The sequence below is a fragment of the Colobus angolensis genome, unplaced genomic scaffold (assembly GCF_000951035.1).
Source record: "Colobus angolensis palliatus isolate OR3802 unplaced genomic scaffold, Cang.pa_1.0 Scaffold18, whole genome shotgun sequence".
NCBI lineage: Eukaryota > Metazoa > Chordata > Mammalia > Primates > Cercopithecidae > Colobus > Colobus angolensis.
Window position 1 is genome coordinate 6,193,531 of NW_012114932.1, and position 18,782 is coordinate 6,212,312.

An 18,782-nucleotide genomic window follows, 5' to 3' on the forward strand; every position below is an offset into this window, starting at 1 on the left:
CTAAAAGTCTTCACCACTACACAATCTATGCATGAAACAAGACTACATTTCCACCTCATACATTTACACAAAACAAAGCAAAAATAAAGATTGGAGGAAACAATATGGCAAAGACCAATTTTCTTCAAATTCCACATAATGGCAAGGGACAAACTTTAACAGTCCCCTGAATAAATTTACCAGCAAAGATTTGTCCTTCCTGTGCCTCACCGTGGGTTATGAGATTTCAAGTATGAGCAAAGAAACTACCTTCATTTCTTAAGGGTTATCTTTTCAAATGTGTTTTGAAAACCAAATCCTGCCTATCTGGGTTTGCTCCATATTCTCTAGTGAAAACAGCTTCATAAAGCAATTCATGCTCTCCAGGCCACCTGAGCCCATGCCTGGAAACGTGGTCCCCTTATTTGCTAACAAATAAGGGCTTGCTCAGGACCTGGACTAACAATTGGGCAATGGTGTGTACTACCTGAGACATGGAGCCCACAAGTTCAGGATTTAATCTGTAAAACCCAGGCAGCTGCTTCCAAGTGTAATCGTGCCCCATCTGTGAACACCTGGGCTTCTCACCTTCTTTGCAGTGCTGCTGGGCATGAGATAGTACCATCCCTGGGTCACAGACAGACAAAGTGAGACAGGAAAGGCCAGAAGATCACAAGGTATGCTGTGAACATACAAGGTGACGGTAAGACCACAAATCCTACCTCGGGGAGCATCGCTCAGCTCTTCTCAGCTTGCAGGTTTGGACACCATGTCTCAGCTACCCTTGACTCAGGCCGAGAGACCAGGATGGGCATCTGCCCAGAAGGCTCCAGGGGCTTCTAACACAAGGTAGAAACTGCCCAGTAGACCACTTTTATGCAATAAACCTTCAGCAGGCTGGTGGAGAATGGGAGTAACCTTTCTTGAAGGTCTATCTTGAAGATAACCATCCAGGCCTGATGTTGGGCATTTTGTCTATTTTACCATCTTTAACTCTGACCACAGCCTCTTTTCCTGATGAAGAAAGTTAGGGCCAAAGAAGTTTAAATAACTTACTCAGGTCACTCAGACAGGAAATGGCAAAATCAGAATTTGAACAAGCTGCTTAACTCCAACTTCTCTTTCTACTTCATATTAACTCTTAGGAGTCTTCGAAGAAGAAGAAGAAAGGAAGTTTGGGTCACATAGATGTTTGTTTCCTATTGCTGCTGTTACAAATTACCCCCAAGTTAATAGCTGAAAACAACATGTTTACCATCTTAGCGTTCTAAAGGTCGAAGTCTAAAATGGGTCTCGCTGAGCTAAAAGCAAGATGTGGGCAGGGCTGCATTCCTTCTGGAGGCTCCAGGGGGAATCTGTTTCCGGCTTTATCAGTTTCCAGGCACCTCCTCCCGTGTTCCTTCCATGCGGCCCCTCCCTCCATCTTTAAAGTACAACACGGCAACCACTGTTTTCTGTTATCACATTTCCCTCTTCCGACTTTGACTTTGTTGCCTCCCACTAATAAGGATTTTGGTGATTACATCGAGCCCACCAGGATAGTCTCCCTGATCTCAAGATCCTTAACTTAATCACATTTGCAAAGTCCCCTTTTCCATGGAGGGTAACATATTCACAGGTCTGGGGATTGGGACATGTGCATCAGAACGTTATTCTGCCTACCACACATATACAGTGGGTCCTGTGTCTCCCCTCCTTTGCCCTATTGCATGGCTTGTATAAGATTCTTATCTGTCCATCCAATTCACAGATTTGAGGGCTTCTATCAGAACCTGAAGCTAGGCAACATTTCTTTGCACAAAATGGTACATAGCTATCACTCAAAATGCCAAAAACACAGTTATAATATTTCAACAAGCTAACATATGGGTACTTCTTACTTTTGGGGTTTTTAAAAATTATTTTATTAACTGTCAAATAATTATTGCACATACTCATGGGATACATAGGGATGTTTTCATACATGTAATGTGTACTGATCAGATCAGGGTAATTAGCCTATCTATCATCCCAAAGAGTTATCATTTCTTCGTGTTGGAAGCAGCAATATTCTCCTTCTAGCCATTTGACTACAGCCATCCTACAGTGGTATAGTGCTGTAGTTAACGATAGTCATCCTACAGTGGTACAGAACACTAGAATTTACTCTTCTCCTCTATCCGTAATTGTGCATCCTGATCCCTCCCTTCCCCTGCCCTTCCCAGACTCTATTTTTAATTGTTTGGCTAAGGTGGATGGTGACATTGGAGCTGGAAAAAACCATTAATCCTCCTTAATAAAAATTAAATTGATCCTTGAATTTTTTTCTGCTTTGAATGTTGAAAAGTTGACATGACATTAAATCTTCAGGGTAACCAAGGACAGTAGTATAAATCATGTCCTTTCACTCAAACTAATAGTTTTTTGCCTAAAAATGAACTGAAATAAGCAGATGAAACAAATATTTTGAGTACAGTCATTTTCTGTTGGGTAAAAAAATGAATACTTTACCTTGACATTAAGTATATATACTTGTCAATACTCTGTTTAATATTTGAAACCTTCCTTTATAACATTATTCATTTTATTTATTCCTTATTATTTCCTTATTATTTATATCCTTATTATTATTATGTATTTCTTTATTATTTTTCCTTATTATTTATTTCCTTATTATTATTATTTCCTTATTATTTGAAATCTTCCTATAATGGAAATAATCACATACAAAGTATTGTATGGGTATTTAGGAGTGAGTTTATTTCATTGAAATATTTGTTTCCCTAAGTTAGAGCAACTTAGGAAAATTAGCACAAACCATGCAATATCAAGGATGTAAAACTGACTTGTATCTGAACAGATGGGAATTTTTGTTAAAGGGTATTCTTACAAGCTAGTATGGCTTTTAAAATGGCCTCCACATGTCCAGAGGATTTGTCTCATTTTAAGTCTGCAGTGTTGTTCTGTCCGAATGCTGGAGACACGAACCCAGTTCACAGTTAGCAATCTTCTTCACACATTACACACATGCCAGGTGACATCCGCGCACATGACTTACCCTCATAGGACACCTACATCATCGTGAAACTCAAGATAACGCGGGAGGGGGAGAAGTAAAGCAATGGAGTGATTTATAATCACTACAGTTATTAACTCCAGACTCACTTGTTTTTGATGGAAATATTACAGGCTCCAGGTTATATGCAATTTCAGAGTGCCAATTGCAACCCTGTTCCTTTTTCTCCTTGTTAAGATATCATACTGGCATGCAAGTGAAAAAGAATGAAGAATTACAAGAATAACCTGAAACGCCGAATTTGACTTAATTTACTTTAAAAATAATTGCAACTATATTTATACATATATTGTACAGATATGTGTACAAATATTTAATAATTACAAACATCAGTACTTTATTTTTTAGATACAAATAATAAGAACAGGACAGTTGATATAAAGCAGAAATGGGGAGATCTGGGCTGTCTTCCAAGATCTTTTGTTTTCAACTTAACATTGTCTCTTTTTACAACTGCTGTGAACAAAATGGTTAAGCAGATAAAATACATCTTTGGTGTCTCCCACGTCTTATACTTGGGGTTCCCTGCAAGTATAAGGCTCCCAGGGCCTGTGCCGTGTCCTGCGGCATTGTCCCACGCTCCTCAGCTTCTCTTTCCTCAGGAAAATTTACCTCTCTGGTGTTTTGTGTCCTAGGACCCTGTTCTCTGTGCTGTGAATATGATTACTCTTGGGTCAATGTACTGTTTCTCCTCTGGTTACATACTGCATTTCAGCAGGCACCTCCCAGAGCCTGCCTTAACCAAAGGAGTTTACAGTAGACAGCTGATATCTTTGGGTGGGTGTAGCCTGAAGTTGCACTCTATGCCCTTAATCCTTTCAGTAGAGTTGGGTTTGCCCCTTCCATATTATGTCTTTAATAGCAGAATGGTGCCATCTAGATCTTGAGAAAAGTTTTCCTTTTAACTGAATACTCATGTATACAGGATCTGATAGAATACACCTGAGTTCCTTACTTCTGCTCAAGATACACTTATAACCCATACAGAGCACCTGGAGTGGTTTCTCCACCTTGCACAGCTTATTCTAGCAGCTTCTTAAACTTCTTTTTTAATTGTGGAGGCCAATTACTTAGTCACCATCTCCCTGTCCTTCAGGGAACCTCCCACTTCTGTGGAGTCTCTCTCTCTTCATCCTCCACTGCCAAGAGCCTCTTCTCTCTCTTCACCCTCCACTGCCATAAGCCTCTTCTCTCTCTTCACCCTCCACTGCCATGAGCCTCTTCTCTCTCTTCACCCTCCACTACCATGAGCCTCTTCTGTCTCTTCATCCTGCACTCATGAGCCTCTTCTCTCTCTTCACCCTGCACCACCATAAGCCTCTTCTGTCTCTTCATTCTCCACTCATGAGCCTCTTGGTCCTTAGAAACCTCTAACTCTCCCTCCTGCTGGGATCCTTTCCTTCTCTTTGATCTTCAGAATGGGGATGTCAGTCATTTCCTTTCAACTAATTTTTTTTTCTAGATGAATCTGAATAAGACTTTGACTTATGAAAACAGGAGGAAATGGAAAAGCAATCCTATTAGGGTCAAATATCTTCAAGACGACACACTCCACATTGCCAAGAAAGACTCAGCATAATTCCCTTGTGTTTTTACACTACAAAAGGTCCTTGTCTCCCTTCTCTAGCTGGTGTTGCTTAAATTTGAAATGCACATAACTTCAGAAGGGGGATAGACAGAGCCCGTGCCTCCTGGAACGAGTGAGAAATAGATAGAACTAAACGATCACAGTTCATTCATTGATTTTGCAAATATTATTGATCATTTACTTTATGTCAAGCACTTGGGATGAAGTAAAGCAGTTGGATCTAGTTCCCTACCCTCCTGATCCAGATTCCTAGAGCTGAAACAGGCTTTGAAGACCTCTTAATTTGTGGTTTCCAAATTATCTACCAAAGATCATTAATATTCTACGCAGTATTAATTGGTATTTCTTGGAGTAGGGCGAAGTGAAGAATTGTGTTCCATGGTCAAATTAAGTTTAAAGTGTTAGGTTAAACAAAGTTACACTAGTTTCTTCAGGCCAGGCTACTCAGAGCCTTTGTATGTTAACACACATTGTGACTCTCTGAGGGTGAGGGGGAGAGGATGAGATGCAATATGATAATTTGCTTTCCCCACTTATTTCAACACAAATCTTTTCTGAAGAGTACCCATTAATAAAAACTGTTGGCAGAACATACTTCTGTTAATGCTTCCAAAGCCAAAACCTAAATCCATGTTTCCTTCCGCACATGAGGAAGCTGCAGTGACCTAGAATGGTGAGGGGCAGAACTGAGGCAAGAACCTGGATCTCATTATTTTCACGATCTTTTACCTACTCCATTCTGCCTGTTTCTACTCTCTTTCTCATCCCCTGGAAAGACATATACAAGCAGTGTTTCTTCCTTCTTTATTTCCCTCCTTCTTAGATCACAGTAATGGTGATCGTCTTCTCACCTATTTACTGGGTATCTTTCTCTACTGTCTATAGCTTTGGGTCATAAGCTCTTATAGGTCAAAGGCCAGCTTTTACACAATAAACTCATGAACGATTAGTGATCAGTAAATGCTTGTAGCCAAAAGGCGATAGTTGAGAGCTTCTCTATACACCTCTCCCCTCAGCCTCCCGCACACCTTCCTCCTATGGATTCTCTCTCCCGAGAACTAGAGAGGCCAACCGAGAACTACAGAGGCCTCTTTTTTGCAATAACAATGCCACCCCTGAAATAGGTTATTCCTTCTAAACTGCTTTAAAAGTTTCACTAGTAAGTTTTAAAATTGATTTTGTCTACTTACACAAGAGATTGCTTATACAATTCACACGTGATTAACTAAGAATACGCAGAATATTCATCCCATCATATAGGCTAGGTTGTAGATGAGCGTTTTTGTGAGTGTGAGATAATTTGGATTTATGTGTGTATGCGTTTAATTTAAAAATCTACTTAGCTATGAATCAGGACACATGGATGTGATTTTAGACTTTGGAAACTTGAGGGGAAGAAACAGTGTCTCTGCTATCTCAACATTAAGAGGTGTGTATCTCTCCCTAATAAGCAAGGAGGGGCTGCTATACTGCCACCTTGTGGTAAATATGCACAAGAGCCAGTTAAGTACCAACCTTCTCTTTAGTGTATTATTACATAATGCCCAAAAGAGGAAAATACTTTTATTAAAACATTATTCAGGAAAATGAACTATTTTAGCATGTGGATAATTAAATATATATTACAACCTGTCCTATGTGACAGAATGAACATTCTGTGTATTCTGCCCAGTATTTAATCATGTGTGAATCAAATGTATTAATAATTTTTATGTTTTATGAAAGTTTATCGATATATACATATATATGGACAGAGAGAGGAAAAAGAATCTCTTACCTGAAATGCTTGGGACCAGAAGTGTTCCAGATTTTGAATTTTTCAAATTTGGGGATATTCACATATAGATAATGAGATATTTTGGAGCTGGGACCCAAGCCTAAAACACAAAATTAATTTATGTTTTATATACACCTTATAAACATAGCCTGAAGGTAAGATTATACAATGTTATTAATAATTTTATGCACGAAACAAAGTTTGTGTACACTGAACCATCAGAAAGCAAAGGTACCCTGTCTCAGCCACGCATGTGGACGGTCTGTGGTGGTTTGGCATCACTGTCATTCCTGACTGAATAGACATGTTACCAAGAATCATTGTTGACATGTGTACACACACAAGTACTTCACAGTAAAAAAAAAAATGACATTCCAGTCACACAGTGAAAAAATAATACGTTCAGGGTAACGAAGCAGCACAGTAGCATTGCCAGAACACCTGGGGGTGCTGAAGAGGCTGTGTTTTGAGTGTGACCCACCACATGAGGTCAGATGTGTGGCATCCTGTTAGTGCTCAAAAACTTTCAAATTTTGGAGCATTTCAGATTTTCAGATTAGGGATGTTCAAAGTATATATATATATACACGCACACACACATACACACACACACACACACATATATATTATTTTGGCTCTTAAATCAGATTTTGCCTTCATAAGCAAATCAGCAAATATGGTCACCACTAAGCACTCACTTCATGTGTGACTCATGCTGTGAAGGGATTTCAAAAATTTTGACAGACCAAGACAGGAAGCACATCTCAATACACTATGAAGCAAGCTCTGGTGATTAGGAGATGTTGTCTCAGAAAGTGACTACTTCTCGGATCTCTGTTCATCACCTGTTGAGGGGTCAATCCTGAGGGGCTGAGATGCTCTGGCAAGAAGGGACAACTAAGGCCATCTCCTCACTTCTTGACAGTCAGCCCCTTTCCCACAGGACAAGGGATTCAACCAGGGCCAGGACAAAATAATATTCATTCACTTATTCTTTCATCAGCCAATAATTATTACATCTACCATGTGCCAGGCATCTGCTAAATGGAGGAAATATAATAGTGAGCAAAACCAGACATAGTCTCTGCTCTCATGGTTTTACAGAGTACTGATTAGACTTGACCAAGGACAATGGCTGAAGACAAACAGAAAGGAATCATTTTACATGTGTGGTCACTTACGTATTCCAACCTGCCCCTGAAAGAACTTGTCTCAAAAGAGCTAAAAACAGAACTACCATTGGGCCCAGCCATGCCTTTACTGAGTATATACCCAAAGGAATATAAAGCATTCTATCATAAAGACACATACACACATATGTTTGCTGCAGCACTATTCACAATAGCAAAGACATGGAATCAACCTAAATGCCCGTCGATGGTAGACCTGATAAAGAAAATATGGTACATATACACCATGGAGTACTATGCAGCCATAAAAAAGAACACGATCATGTCCTTTGCAGGAACATGAGTGGAGCTGGAGGCCATCATCCTTAGCAAACTAGTGCAGGAACAGAAAACCAGACACCACATGTTCTCACCTATAAGTGGGAGCTAAATGATGAGAACACAAGGACTCAAAGAGAGGAACAATAGACACTGGGGCCTACTTGAGGGTGGAGTGTGGGAGGGGGGAGGGGATCAGGAAAAAATAACTATTGAGTACTAGGTTTAGTACCTAGATGATGAAATAATCTGTACAAAAAACCCTCGTTACACGAGTTTACCTGTATAACAAACCTGCACATGTACCCTTGAACCTAAAATAAAAGTTTAAAAAAAAGAAAAATGGAGAGAAAGGAATCTCCATGTTAAAGCCCATTGAAAAATTGTAGTGGTGAATGTAGCCCACTCCATAGGTGTGCTTAGTATGAGTCTAGCACTGTGCTGGAAGATACAGATAACTTAAAACGCAGCCAATGCTTTAGAGTACGTGAACTGTCATTACTGCACAAAATACACGTGAAAAGTTAATTAACTTGGAAGATCATAAAGCAGCATAAAATATAATGCTAAATGAATGGTACAGACAGTACAGGACTGAGCAGAGAAAGCTCCATGAAGGAGACAGCAATTCCTTAAACACAGCCATGTTTCAAAATTCCTTGAACACAGCCATGCCCCCGTTTTAAAGCTGTGGAAATGAACCTTAAAGATGAGCAGGAACTGGGTGGGTGAAGAGGCAGGAAGAGGGGTGATGGGAAAACATCCTAGGTGACAGAAATAGCAGAGAACAATAGGGATGAGATGCACTTGGAAATGTACATTGAGGACCGTGAGAAGGAGTTTGAGATTCCTTGGGCCTACTAAGAAGTCTATTTTTCTGAGTATAAATGGAAATTTACCATGTTCAGGCTGGGCATGGTGGCTCATGCCTGTAATTCTAGCACTTTGGGAGGCCGAGGCAGGTGGATCACTTGAAGTCAGGAGTTCAAGAACTGCCTGGCCAACATGGTGAAACCCTGTCTCTACTAAGAATACAAAAATTAGCTAGGTGTGGTGGCACGTGCCTGTAGTCCCAGCTACTCAGGAAGTTGAAGCACAAAAATCGCTTAAACCCAAGTAGCGGAGGTTGCAGTGAGCCAAGATCACACCACTGCACTCCAGCCTGGGCAACAGAGTGAGACTCTGTCTCCAAAAAAGGAATTAAGAAAAAAAGAAAGAAAGAAATGTACCATGTTCAAAGAGTGAGCTCTGCTTTTAGAGTTTCTCCTATTTTCCCTTCTAGCCTTATTGGCAGAGCTAACCAGCCGGGTGGACAGAAATGTGTCACCAAATAATAAGGTCATCGGGCTGAACCAGATGTGGGTGGAAGAAATAAAGACTTATTCCCATCAAGTCTTCTAGCTCCTCTTCCCTGCCAGGATTTCCTGTCCTGACCTTAGGGCAGAGCCTGCATCTTCCCTTCAGGAAGCAGGGTCTGAGATATTTGTCATATCAGAAAGGAGATGAGAGGTTCTATGAGAGGTGTTCAGAATAGAAAATGCAGGTTTACAGCTCAGCAGAAGCCTGACCAGTAAGGTAGAGAGTGGAGAAAAGAGCCACGGGGTCCCAGGGCACTCACACAGCAGAGGCACCTGGAAAATCAGCTGCCGAGCATCACCCACCTCCCTCATCCTCCGTGAGTATCTCCTGAGCTCCCACCACCTCACTGCTAGGTAACCTCCCCTCAGCTAACTTCCCTATGCTCTTTCCTTGTTATGAATCACATTAGGTTAGGATGCGTTCCTTTACACTCTGTTACTTGATTTTTTTTTTTTTTTTTTTTTTGAGATGGAGTCTCGCTCTCTTGCCCAGGTTGGAGTACAGTGGCTCGATCTTGGCTCACTCCAAGCTCCGCCTCCTGGGTTTATGCCATTCTCCTGCCTCAGCCTCCCAAGTAGCTGGGACTACGGGTGCCCACCACCAGGCCTAGCTAATTTTTTGTATTTTTTTAGTACAGACAGGGTTTCACCATGTTAACCAGGATGGTCTCGATCTCCTGACCTTGTGATCCACCCACGTCGGCCTCCCAAAGTGCTGGGATTACAGGTGCAAGCCATGGCGCCCAGCTAATTTTACTTTTTGAGAATTTAAATGCACAAGTGTATTTAATACCCTGTGAATCTTTACTCTTGACATAAGATCAGTTATAGCTTTATAGCATAGGATAAGGTCCAAATCCAACCTACCACCTATGTTTGTAAATAGAGCTTTATTGGAACACAGCCATGCCCCCGTTTTAATGTATTGTATGAATGCTTGCGTGCTACAATAGCAGAGCAGACTGGTGGTGATAAGGACTGTGTAGTCCACAAAGCCTAAAACACTTAAAATCTGGGTCTTTACATCAGAAACTATTGACCCTGACATAAAATATACAGTATGTAGTTGATGATGACAACACTTGGGTTCAAAATTACTGGGCAAGGTCATGTCATCTTTCAAAGTCTCAGTTGTTTCACTTCAAAAATGGGAACGATAATGTCTGCTTTGTCTACCTCATGACACTGCAGTGAGCAGCAAATGAAATAACACGTCAGTGTCTGTACATGATGAATGCAGAGCACCAGTGCTCCAGAGTCCCTAATCCTCCCACTGCAGCTCTACAGCAACTCCAAGACACTGTCCTACCTTCCCAGGTAGAGTGAGCCCCATCTTCCTGCTGACTGGATTTCTTTTTTTTTCTTTTTTTTTTTTGGAGACAGAGTCTCGCTCTTGTTGCCCAGGCTGGAGCCATCTCGGCTCACTGCAACCTCCGCCTCCCAGGTTCAAGCAATTTTCCTGCTTCAGCCTGCCAAGCAGCTGGGATTACAGGCATGTGCCACCACGCCCGGCTAAATTTTGTATTATAAGCAGAGACAGGGTCTCAAACTCCTGACCTCAGGTGATCCACCCACCTCGGCCTCCCAAAGTGCTAGGATTACAGGCATGTGCCACTGTGCTTGGCCTGGATTTCTCATATTGGTTGGATTCTCACCCCCTCTCCCACTATTGCTGCAAAAGGGCTCCCAAATATGCCTCTGGCCCCTTCTAGTCTCCTTGTTCTTTGGTATTTTCATCACCTCCAACAAATTCAAAGAAAAGGAACTCGGTCATTGCATCGATGGGTAAGAAAGCTTTAGGAATGGAGGAAGTCATGTGCAGATATAAAAAGAACACTGTGACTAGACCCAAGAGTGAGTCAAAGGTATGCTCCGATGTTTGAAGCAAAATGAGAAGACTTTGAAGACAATGGCCAGAAATTTACATTTGATGCAATGAATGTGGGAAGTCCCTGGAAGACTGCATGGTAAGGCTAAAGTAGCAGGCACAAAAAAGGATCAGAGGCCTCCAAGGGGCTGACATTCGGTATGGGGCTTCCACCCAGGTTCCATATGACACTGGGGCCCGGCCTAAAAGTTACCTTTCACGGCCTCCTACCCCTGACCCTTGGGTTTTCTTGATGATAGAGAGCCTGGCTCTGGGCCTGACAGTGAGCTGTAGCCTCCAACTGAAAGGAAGCTCAGCAAGAACGACCTTGTTAGACTCACTCTGCAGAGCACCATGGATGTCAGTGAGCATCTCTTGGAGATTTATGGCCCTGAACCTAGTCTCCTGTTACTTGGTGATTCTGCTGAATTTTCCATTAAGCAATAAGGGCAGGATAACAGCAGAGCCGCTCAAGGTTAGCAGCCTTCTGAAGTCCACCCAGCTCCACACAACTTCTTCCTAATGATATACAGAAGAGATTTATTGGGATGTTTTTGCAGGCCAGGAAATTGCTACATGATTTTGTCATGGACAAAGGAGCAAACGTCACTGCCCACTTTCTCCACTTTGCTAGTTCTTGAACTGGAAATGATGAAAATAGGCTGACTCCTCGTTCAGTTACCAGATGGGAGGGCTACCCAAACAATATTCCAATTTCATTGTTTTCATTTCAGGGATTACTGATGGCAACTTTAGGGCATAGCTTATATTTAATTTCCACTTGGTTTCCTGTTCTTGTGGGATTCATTTGAAATGCTGCTAAGCTGGGCATTCAAACACTTCTCTTATTATGTTGGTTCTAAACTAGTGAGGGAAAACCACGATGTCAGAAGTAATTTTATTTCCACTGTCTTTGCAGATGTGTCAGAGCTCTTGATCAAACTGATTTTTCACAGGAGCAGAAAACCAAATACTGCATATTCTCACTATACGTGGGTCCAGTAGGACCAGTAATACAGGGCAGTTAGGACCAGTAAACAAGGAGGAGTGGTCATCAAAGATGATTTTCTTTTGAAATGGGAGATTAGGAGAATAGTGGGGTAACTACTGATAGCAGATTGAGACATTAGAAAGACGTGCCATTTTCAGTGCTTCTTGGTTTTTCTTTCTTTTTTATAAAGCCATTTATCTTAAGTGCCTTTTGAAAACATTAATCTTATATTTCAGTTCCATTCAATGCAGTGTTTTGGCACCCATTAAAGTCATGGGTGTAGGGAGAAGTGCAAGCGCTCCCAAGTTTGTGAAAGAGTTCTGGGTCTTTGGAGGGAGGGATTCGGCCTGGTGATTCCTAGATTCCCGCAAGCACCAAGTCACTAATTCTTTAAATCACATGTTCCGTCAGCTAAAATAAATAATGAATAACAAGAAGTTACTTTAAGGGATGTAGCCTCGGAGAGCCCTTTGGAAGCTCTAAAGTGTAAAGATATCCCTCATTCCTTCTCATTCCAAAGGAAGTCAAATAGAAAGTAAAACTAGAATATCTTACAAAGAAAGGTGAAACGACATTCTCTCTAACAGCTCTCAGTTGGTAATGGAACCAAATGATCAATACTGGGCCCCAGGCTCCTTGTCCCTCACCAGGAAAGGAATTCTGTCTGGCCGGAGATTGCCTCCCTGTGTCCTCAGGCCCACCTCGGTTTCTGCACAGGCTCCCCCCTCCCACCTCCCCACCCCCGCCGCCATTCCCTGCGGGGTGAGCTGTCTGCAAAGCTCCACTCCCTTCCCTTTCCCAAGTCACAATTACAGGAATTATTGCAAGACTAGTTCTCTCATATTATATTTCATTCAGCAGCAGAAGAGCCACTCAAGGGTTTGGCTTCTGGAACAAGAATGAAAAGATCTTCTACAAAATACTAAGTTCCTCGGATAGAATCTTTTAAGGCGATTTGGTGAAAAGTGTCAGATGGGCAGCCACAAAGTCTGAGTTTCTGTTTATTCATCTAGCAGGTAATGATTCACAAGGCCATACAAATATCTCACCAGCCTACAAGTCCATTTCAGACAGATGACTAGGATAATGTAAATTCCATGTAAAAAGGTAGCTCCTTGCTCATTCTCATGTGTAATCCTCACGAGTGAAGAGCCTTCTAAGCACTTTTGCATGAATCCTGTCACTTTATTTTTTGTGAATATCTAAAACTAGAGTGTTGAGGATGGTATATAAATACACCACTTCACCTGCTTTAGCTAAAAGTGCTTGTCTTTTTTTTTAATTGATAGATCATTTTTAGCAATTTTAGGTTTATTTTAAACTTTGAGTTGTGTCTTTTTTAGAGCCATTTTTCTTCTTAAAAGCTATACTATGTTTTGCTAAGATGAAAGTACATATAACTTGTTTTCCAAAGTGGGAAGGATTGTTCGAGAGGGTAAGCACGGACCCTGCAACCAGATCCTAAGCCCACCCTTATCAGCTCTGCAGGGTTTGGTATGTGAATTCCTTATCACTTCTGAGTCTCAGTTTTCCCATCTCTAAAACAGGAATCACAATAATAAACAACATATAAAAAGGGTTATAAGAATTAAATGAAATGGCAAAGGTACATACCTAACACAGTACAGAATACAAAGTAGATGCTTAAGAACGATATGTTATATTCCAAATTCACACTGTATGTTAGAGGGCTAAAAATTACTGTATCAAAGTATAAATCTAATCTGGGATTCTGATCTTTTGTATAAGTTTGCTCTGCCTTTAAACTAAAGGTTCTTGTGATCTGTACAGAAGCAGGGAACTGGGGACATCTGGTTCCATGCAGTCTTGTTAACTGAGCTTTTTGATCCGCTCTGAAGAGATGGAATTACAGGGAAAAGCCAAAAGAAAATTGAGAAACAGCCTCTGGATGAGGGTAGGGCTCCCCCTGGCAGGGAGGAGTGGTGAACAGAACAGCAGAGCCCTGGAGGGAGCCAGGCTGAGCATAGCAGCTGCCCAAAGGAGACCACCACCAAGGCCCACAGGGCCTTCCCAGGTGGCACTGATCCAGTCCGGTAAAATGCAAGCATCCCTGGTGACTGCCAGAAATGCATAGGGGAACTTTGCATTACTGACCAGCATGATTAAGTGTAAACAATTATGGGCAGTAGGGCCGGGCATGGTGGCTCACAGCTGTAACCCCAGCACTTTGGGAGGCCGAGGTGGGTGGATCACCTGAGGTCAGGAGTTCGTGACCAACCTGACCAACATGGTGAAACCCTGTCTCTACTAAAATAATGATAATAATAATAAATACAAAAAAATTAGCCAGGCATGGTGGCAGGCACCTGTAATCCCAGCTACTCAAGAGGCCGAGGCAGGAGAATCGCTTGAATCTGGGAGGCAGAGGTTGCAGTGAGCTGAGATCACACCACTGTACTCCAGGCCAGGTGAAGAGTCCAGGTTTGAATGCTATGAGACGTCATCTGTACTTACAAGCCATGAAACCTAAGGACACTCAGACTGTGTCCTCACCCAAGTCACAGACAGTGACTACAAATCAGTCAACCCAGTCTGAGAGCTTTTTTCCACCCTTGATGGAAGAAAAAGAGTAATAACTTTGGGGCTGTACACGTGAGTATACGTTTGAGCGGAAAGGGAGGATGGCAGGCTAAGAAAACAGAAAAGAAACAGAAAACCAAAAGAGTAAAGATGTATTTGCTAACCAAGAAGACATTTCCAAATATTTCTCTCATGCCCCTTCCAGGAAGATTTCAAGGCCAGGAAAATAAAAGTACCTCTTTGATGCCAACTGATTAAAGCTCCAAGGAAAACCAGCAAATGTCTTAATTTTCTTATTCAAGAACTCCTTTTATAATCAAACAGAAGAGGAGAAAGCTCTAAGTAAGTGCCTGAGTCACAAGATATATGAAATGTTTGACATGTTGCTTAGTTCTACAAAGAGAAAATTCCAAATGATTTATAATGCAATTTTTTTCCAATTTCTAGTATGGAGGAATCTTGAAATCTCATAAACAGAATATAAGGGAAACCACTTTTTTTTTTTAATGTGATAAAGTAAAGGCTTCCCCAGACACTAATTAATACAATTGTGTATCTGTGACTTCAGACTTAAAAAGGCAATGGCTTAACTCCAAAGGTCAACTATTTTTGGATCCTCCAGTCTCTCCCTGTGAATAACACTTTGTTGAACCAAACACAACTCTCTGAGAGTGATGTGAGTCTCCCAGCTCCCTGCTAAGACAAGCATTTCAGTGGTGAACTTCCCTCTGTTCCTTTCTCTGAGAAGGCAGATCCTAACATATCCTCTAAAGATAATATCCCCCATCCCTTAGAACTTCTCCCAAATTATCACACATCATTAGATAAAAGAGCTGTATATGTCCAGTTTCTCACAAAGAAACCAGCAGTAAGAAAAAGGTTGGGGTACAAATGCTTTTAAGAGAAAGACTTAATGGTCTTTGAAATTGCCCATTTTCCATGTTCATTTGTCAGGCCTTAGAGCCAGGCACATTAAAAACTTTTTCAATCTATCTTGAAGTGACTTAATGGTACCAAGTGACTTTTTTGTACTAAGTGACACGAAAAGGAAATAACAGCCATCTCCTCAGGGAAAAACTGAAGTGGGCGTGCGAGGCAGGGGGCAAGCCATACTTCTAAATACAAATTTTTATCTTTATCCCTCGCTTCATGTTGAAGAACTTGACTCAAGGCTAACTTGACTCAAGGCTAGAAATGGTTTGGCAAGATCAGTTCATCAATGTAAACAGCTCCCTTGAACTCCTAAAGTAGTTTTTGTTGAGATTAAGCTTAGAGTTGCATCTTAAAGAATTGTTAGATATTGTATGGGTTGTTTCATGCTTTTTTCCTATTTACATGTGGGAGGAAAGCCTTTGTATTTCTCCTGTGTAGAATAAATGGTAAAACTGAAGATAAAAAATGAAGATGAAGTAATCAAAACATTTGGTAACACTGAATTAACTGAAGGCAGGTATACACGTAAGTTCAGGTTTCTTCTTACACATGCCTGTTGAAAGGTGTCCTCTCAAGAAAAAAAAAAAAGAAGAAGGAATACGTTGTATTTTCTAAGCTATATTCATTTTCTGAATGGATTTCAGAGAGACTTGGGAAAATTCCATTTCACCAAATAGTAAGTAAAGTTAACAAATTTGTCATATACTTAAAAAATTAATGTAGAAGTTCCATTATAAAATTTAGTTTAATAAAAGTGTTTCTAAAAGCATATAATACAAATACTTGAAAGAACACTGTTGCAAAATATATGTTGAACTTAAATAATAATCAGTACAAAATGATGGAAAGAAAATGACTTTTCTTTCCATGATATTAGGCCAGATCCTGTCAGATGGTGCACTGAAATTTTGTAAGCAAAAAGAAGTCACACTTAGGAATAGGTCCATCAAAAAAAAATTTCAAACCATGGAAAAAAAGTTAAGATATATCTTTGTTGTTTCACTTCCATTTTTCTTGTTAACATAAATGAGCTAATATTCATGTCAGAATTACAACTTTTCTTGAATGACATAACAACTTCTTTGCTGAATCCAATAGTTATTCAGCATTTATCACTGATTTTGTGACATTCTTGGTGGTTACAAAATTATAAAACTAACGGTGAAATTTGCAAACAAAAACAAAATAGCAAGTCACACTGCGGTTGTAGGTGTAAACCCAAACACAAGTGGCTATATGGTACTACATATTTTTAAAATAATAATAGGTCCATCTTCTTGGGCTCCTGGGACAGTGGAGTAATTGACAGCTCGATCATGTGGCAGCCAGTAGCCCCACCCATTCCCCCCATGTATGACCCACTGTAAGAACACGTCACAATTACATGTGCGTGTAAAACACTACCGAGGCCTCCCACTCCGGCCAACTAGCAATCAATCTGCCATCTCTGTGTTGGTCTCTCAGTCTAAACCCTCCACTCTGCTGTAGGTCTTATTTTCTCCTACCTACCCTCTTGGGAATCTCACTCCATCTATCACTCCCACTTTCTGGGATTTAAACTTCCTTCTTTCCAGTGGTACCTTCTTTTCATCAACATGAAATTCATATTTGAGTCTTTTTCACCTTACAAAACTCCTCCTTCAGCTGCTATCCTGTCTTCTGCTCCCCTAGGCAGCCAAAGTTAGAAGGTTTACCTGGGCTTGCTTCATCAACTTCTTTACCTTCCTCTTCCATCCTCCTCCTCAATATTCCATTGAAGCTGCTTTTGCCAAGGTCATCGATGTTCCCCACATTATTTAGTCTAATGGACACTCTTCTGTCCTATTGTGATTTCCCAACATGTTCTGGGCATTGTTTACCCTCTATCCTTCTTAGAGCCCTTTCCTGGGTTTCCTGACACCACTGTCTTTCAAGTTCTCTCCTACTTTCTGCCATTTCAGTTGCGGAGTCCTGCTTTTCTCCCAACCCCCTCAAGGTACCATCCCAGGACAACTGCCTTGCATTCTGTACTCTTTCCTAGATGGTCTCATCAATCCCCATGGCTTAATGTTTTGGTTGTCACTGAACTACTGATGACCCACTCTGCAGACCACCTTCTGAGCTCGACTCGTGTATCTCATTATCTTTGAATAACCCATTTGGATATCTCTTGAGTCTCAAAAATTAGCACGCCCAACACTGAACTTAGAGTGATTTTTTTTCTTTAATGCACATGTTTATATGAACTTGATCATAGTTACATTTTTAAAATGTACCCTTCTGATCAAAACTGTTCAATGTCACCCATCTGCTCTAAGTAAAAGCCTAGGGCATTATAATGCCTACAACACCCTGCATAATCCCTCTCCACTCATTTGCTTTCCTGACATTATCTCCTACTACTGTCCCCCAACTCACCACTCTAGCCATGCTCCCAACGCAGGGCCCTTTGCACTTGCTTTTCCTATTTTTCCACCTGATATAAGCACTTGTTCTCTCCCATCCCTGAAGACTTCAGTCAACTATCACCTGCTGATATGGCTTTCCCTGACAATCACACATAAAATTGCAACATGCCCACCAATCTAGCATTCTTTAACCTCTTTTCCTGACTTGTCTTTACAACATTTATCAATATTGGACATACTATATATTTTATTGTCTACTTTCCTCCATGGATTGTAGACTACCTTGCAGGAATGTTGGTCTTGTTATTCACTGTTTTATTCCTAATGCCTAGAACAGGGTCTGGCATATAAAATAGAATCAATAAGCAACTGTGGAATAAACAAACAAATGAATCTCCAAACCTGCTATCCATCATTTCAGTAAATGGTATCCCCGTCGACCCAGCTGCTCAACACAGTTTTGACTCAACTCATTTGTTTTTACCCCACATCCATCACTCAGCCCTCCTGCCATCTCCAAAAATCATCTTCCTCTCCATCTCCTGTCACATAGTTATTTCTTATTCATCTTTTAATTCCAGCTACATATCATTTTTACAGACTATGTCTGTAATGTTTCCTTTTAAATACCCAACTAGACCTAACACATGTCTGGTCCATACTAAGTGTCCATCAAGTATTTGTTGAATGAATAAATGGCATTTCTCAGAAATCCCAGATTAGGTCCCCTGGCTCTCTGTTGCTATCACACTCTGTAAATTTCCATACAACACTCATCTCTCTTTTCAATAACTACTTAGTTTGATGTTCTTCTTTACTAGGCTATAAGCTTCCTGAAAACAGAAATCTACATGAAGG